The sequence below is a fragment of the Saccostrea cucullata genome, unplaced genomic scaffold (assembly GCF_032062105.1).
Source record: "Saccostrea cucullata isolate Sc308-1 unplaced genomic scaffold, CSIRO_AGI_Scuc_v1 ctg2141, whole genome shotgun sequence".
In the NCBI taxonomy this organism is placed as follows: Eukaryota; Metazoa; Mollusca; class Bivalvia; order Ostreida; family Ostreidae; genus Saccostrea; species Saccostrea cuccullata.
Genome location: NW_026934124.1, coordinates 105,127 through 111,126, shown reverse-complemented (window position 1 = coordinate 111,126; position 6,000 = coordinate 105,127).

Below are 6,000 nucleotides of genomic sequence, written 5' to 3'. Positions count from 1 at the left end.
TTGCTCATAGGTAGCGCCTTATGGAGGTTTCCGGTTGCCGACACATGCCATATAGCGGCTAGCGAAGCTAACCGCTTAAAAATACTGTTGCCAATCATGTGATACATGTACCTACATCTATTTCAAAAGTTTAATGATTGTTCTTTTTGCATAAAAAATATTACTATATCAGGTCTATAGCAAGATATTACCAAATTTACATAAATAACTTTACTTAACTGGATATTGTCTAATCCGAATTTTCTCTGTTTTTCTTATTTTTTTAGGATATTTTAGTTATTTTCATATGCTTCCTACATTTAACTTTTTTTTATTTTCACATATTATAAAGTAGTCTTATAAATGTACAAAATGATACAAAAACAAAAAGTTTTGATCATTTACTAAGACAGAAAAAATACTTTTTGTTGATTTTTGGCTCAAATCTTCACTTTGATAGGAAGCGTTTAAAAGCTAACAAAGTTCTAGTTTGTTTGAAAAATCATATTTGTTTGATATATTTTGAAAGTTCAGTCCCTCATTATTAATTTAACTTACATTTGAAAATTTCTCTACGTATTCGATTGTGTAAAAATTATAGATAAATTCATTGTTTTATTATAATTTTGAGAGACATAAAAGAAGATATTTTCATACGCCACCATTCCGCCAAAAATATAGTCCCTGCTAGTTTTCAAATGCAGTTTACCATTTCTATTTAAAGTTGTACAATTGTAATGAGGAAAGAAAAATATGATCTTTTAAATTCCTTACACCTCAATATATAAGACATATAAGCAAATATACTTTGAATGTTTCACATAGTCAGAAACCAGAGAAGAATCCTACCTTAAGGGGGAACCTATGTCGTTCTACGTCAAAGCAGCGTTATGTGACGTCACAATAGCGCCGTTTGTTTTTCCCGCTGATTTTTGCAACTGTGATTATAGGCATAACATTGTTATTAATCAATAACGTACACAGTTTACAAAAAGAATTTTTTTTCATCATTTATAACAGTTTTATTTGATTTATGGAGTTTGTTAATATTAGAATTCTCTTCCTTTCGTTGATAATTCATTGCAATTTCAGTTGTGAAGAAATATTATATATGATATGCATATATAAAAATACAAAAAATATAAGATAAAATTCAGCAAAGACAGCGGCTTAAATCAGGGAAATATGTTTAAATTTATGATTACCATTAATTGTATTTTCTGGATAAAACTAAGAAAAAATTAAGAAATGTACTTGTACCTATATTTTATTGATTTATAGTGTATGTAGATTTTATTGTATAAAATCATTCCTAGGTTCTATTAGGTGTTGGTTGTTGACGGTGAAGGAAGGGGGCAGAATGAAGAAGAAAAGAGTTTATCTGTTTAAGTTATTTATTATCAAAACAAAATAGGGCCTACTCGTTTTTTGCAAAAACGTTTTATATTCAGATGTTTGTCAGTGCTAACTTACCCTTTTTTTAGTGCAGAAAGGTCAATATTTATGACAAAAGAGTACGAAAATAAAAGAAAACGTCATATTTCTCGTTTATTTTATCATAAAGGTATACTTTTTTCTTTGTTAAAATAAAAAGAGGGGTCATTTCTTTCAAAAAATATGATTTACAACATTTTCACACAAAGACTTTTTAAGATATTAACTGTTATGCATGTCGGAATTGTAAAAAAAAATAAATACGACAAGAAAAACGGGTAGATACCTTTATTTGGTTCATTTATAATTTTTCAAGCGAGATGAATTATAATGAATTTGCCTTCATTTTAAAGATACAAGTCATATAAATTAAATACATGTTGATTTCGGATGTGATTTGACATTTTTTGTTCTTTTTAGCGCATATTTGGAGTAGAACAATAATGTCTGAAAATAATCTATTTTTAGCATTTCACACTGTTTTTGCACGTGCTCCTGTGTAAAAATAAGCATATAAAGGTATTATTTTCAATACCTAAAAATTAGGATCAAGTGGTCAGGAAAGAAATGTCAAAGTTTTGAAAATTTCACACTAAGACTTTTCGGACATAGGTCCCCCCTTAACACCACGTAAAATATTTTGACATAATCTCACAAAGAGCTGATATAATCCAAAGATTGACGCAATATATTTGCATATCCACTGCTCTCTCCCACTATGAACATGTGGTCATCAATTGCGATTGTAGGCCTATAGATGCAATTGCTTCTGCTATGAGAGCAATTGCTCTATCGTATTCCTGCAGAACAATCTCTCCAACACTTGTATAACGTGTCGAGAAGTATATATATGAAACTTTTCGTAAAAGGAAAAAAAAGATAAGTTTTTAATAATATTCTTTGAGAAAAAAGAAATTCACAATATTTAAAATTGCTGATTTATTTCTTTAAAAATTTAATTTTGGTCAATGTATTTAATTGTATAATAAAACTTTTTAAGAATTGTAGAAAACTGCCATATTTTTATTTTTTGTATCATGCATATTTGTTTAAAGAACGATAACTCTTCACACTTGGGTAATAACATTCAGAAAACTAGTTATAACTAGTATATCGACTTCAAGAATAATTTCAGCTATTAAAAATAAATAGAAGAACTAAAAAAAAAATAGAAAAGCATTCTGGAGTAATAATCATTATAAAAACAGTCTCATTTTTCATCATAGTGTTAAATCGTTGATTTTAGTTAGAGGGGTTTCAATAACGTTGATCGATGACGTCACAACTGCACCAAAACAAAAAAATAAGAGAATGTGTTGACGGCGCTGCTTGTACATGTTGTATCCAGATAAGTGTGTTTGATACTTTATATAATTGTTTGTGATTTATTAGATAAAAGTATCACTGATCAGATGTACTGATTTTAAAGCCGTATGTTTTTCATTACTGAAGACAAGAAGCCGCGTCCTTATGTAAGTCAGGATTTCCTCTGATATTTTTGAATAAATCAAAGAATGCAAATATAAGTAATAAACAACGATTATTCAGTGAACATGGCATTATGAATAGCAATAGCTCTGCTGGCATATTTTCCATGATGCGCTAGCGCGCATCATGGAATATGCCAGCAGAGCAATTGCTATTCATAACGCCATGTTCACTGAATAACGTTGTTTATTTCTTAAATGATTGAAGTGTGAGAAAATGTCATAAAAAGTTTACAATGTAAAGGAAATGTAACAGTAATGCGTGTAAAGATGTCACAAAGAGTTGACATAATGTAGAGTTACTAAAGGACTCATCATCAGACCCTCTGCTTTAACTGAATTATAGAGGAATAAGCGTACTCTCTGTTGTAACTAAAATTTACAGTTCTATTCTGAACAAAAGGCTCACGCTGGTGACTTACTTTGACGATAACGATCTTTTAGTCGATCGATGATCAAAACGGATTCTGTTGTGAAAAATCCTACTTAGATTATGTATTTACCCTAAATAGTATAATCAACAAGAGGCCCATGGGCCTTATAGGTCACCGGAGCATTATGCAACAACTTTCTAGTGATCGAATTTGATTCATGTTTTAAGCCAGATCATGCTTTGGCATTCACAATTTTGAAAGCAGTTGCTTAGTTTGGTTACTTAATACCCATAGGCAGGGTAGGGGAACAAAAAATGCATTTCAACTGATCAGTAATATTCAGCAATAATCAGTAGTGCACCTTCCACACATGAACCCCTTACCCTTAGGCCTAGATGCACACATAGCACAATTTTTGAAAAAGCATCCTTGCTTTTCAAAAATATTTGATTAATATCAAAGAGCAGGTTAAAACAATTCATTCATTTTCAGCAGAAAGTACAGCCCCTCCCCCTTCCTCTATGGAACCCCTGACCCTGGGGCCTTGACTGGGGCCTGATTCACAATTTTGGAAAATTAGGGCCCTTGCTCATCATAAATATATAGGTAGTTAATCCGCTTAAGACCCAGGAGCAGAGAAGAACATTTTCAAAGATTTAATGTATTTTCACTATATAATCAATAGAACCCTGCCCTAACACCAAAACCCCTGACCCTGGGGCATAATATTCACAATTTTGGCTCTTGCTCATCATAACTATGCACTTAGATAGTTTGTTTCATATCTAGGATCAGAGAAGAAAATTTTCAAAGAATTAATGTATTTCACTATATAATCAATAGAGGCGCTTCATAACACCAGAGCCCCTGACCCTGGAACCATAAAATTCACAACTTTGAAAGAGGCACTCTTGCTCATCATAACTTTGCTCTTAGTTAGTCTATTTATCCCCAATAGCAGAGAAGAAGATTTTTAAAGAATTCATGTTTTTTCCCTATATAATCAATACAGCCCTGCCCTAACACCAGAACCCCTGACCCTGGTGCCATAATATTCACAATTTTGGTAGAGGCACTCTTGCTCATCATACCTATGTACTTAGTTAGTATATTTAAAACCCAGGAGCAGAGAAGAAGATTTTCAAAGAATTCATGTATTTTTACTATATAATCAATACAGCCCCGTACTAAGTTGGTTTATTTGATACCCAGGCGCAGAGAAGAAGATTTTTCAAAGAAATAATGCATTTTCACTATATACCTATTTAGCCCCGCCCTAGCACTAGAGCCCATGACCCAAGGGCCATGAATTTCACAATTTTGGTAGAGAACTCAATGCTGATTACAATCATGCAAACAGTTTGACTGCTTGATGTCCAGGAGTAAAAAAGAAGATTTTTAAAGATTGCATTAATTTTAGTGATTTTGGCCCCATCCCTCAGGCCCCAGGGGGTTGGGGCAGGGATCATAAAATTCACAATTTTTGTTCCCTTTCATCCATAGATGCTTTGTGCCAAATTTGGTTGAAAATTGGTTCAGTGGTTGCAGAGAAGAAGCTGAAAATGTTCAAATGTTAAAACACGACGCTCGACGGACGTCGCACGACGCACGACGACGGACGAAAACGGATAGCAACAGAAATTCTACGTTTTTTTACTTTATTTAAAAAAAAAGCATTTGATATGGTGGAGAGAGAGTTGTTGGAATACAGATTACTTATAAATGGAGTAGACGGGCATTTCTATCAAGCGGTGAAATCTTTATATCAGAAAAACGAGCCTTGTGTTCGTTTGAGTTGCCATTGCACCGACAGGTTTGGATGTACCTCGGGAGTTAGACAGGGAAATAATCTCTCCCCAACGTTATTCGCTCTGTTCATCAACAATCTTGCTATACAAGTATAAAATTTAAACATAATGGAATTAAATTTGGTGCCAACAAAGTAAACATCCTTCTATATGCAGATGATATAGCGTTGATTGCGCAGAACGAGGCTGACATAGACGCACTTCTTGATGTTGTTTCCAACTGGTGCAAGAAATGGAGATTGTGTATAAACCCGAAAAAATCTAAAGTAGTACACTTCCGTAAAAAACAGCGAAAAAGAAGTGATCATTTAAGTATCAGTCACATTATCCAGCTATGGAGTATACGATGAGAAACCGATGAGTTTTTTTTTTATGAAAATGGCATGGTTGCCGGCTGGCACCACTAGTGATCGGACGGTGACTGAGGCCATTTTGCGAATCGGCGGGGTCATCGGTAGGAAACAATTCGTAGTTAAAATTCAGCGATGTCTCAAACTGAAAGATTTTCAAGTTGTAAATGCCTTAAAACTGATAAAATAATCCACATAAAGACGAAAATTTAACTCATTTCTCCATCGTCTTTTCCTCGCTTCATATTTTTGTCGACAATCGGAAGTTAGCGCAGTTCGAACCCGATCTTAATTAAGCGATTATGAAAAATATTCAAAATGCCATAATTCTGTCAAAAATCAATGAAGCGAAGCGAAATTCAAACCTGATCTGTAACTCATTAAGATACACTCACATACCAAAATTCAGCTCAATATCTGCAAGCAGTTAGAAAAAAAGTGCGGAAAACCAAGTGGGACAGACTGACGGGGACAGACAGACGGACAGACAGACAGACAGACAGACAGACGGACGGACGGACGGACGGACGCAGAGGAAACCTATAGTCCCCCCCGGTTTCACCGGTAG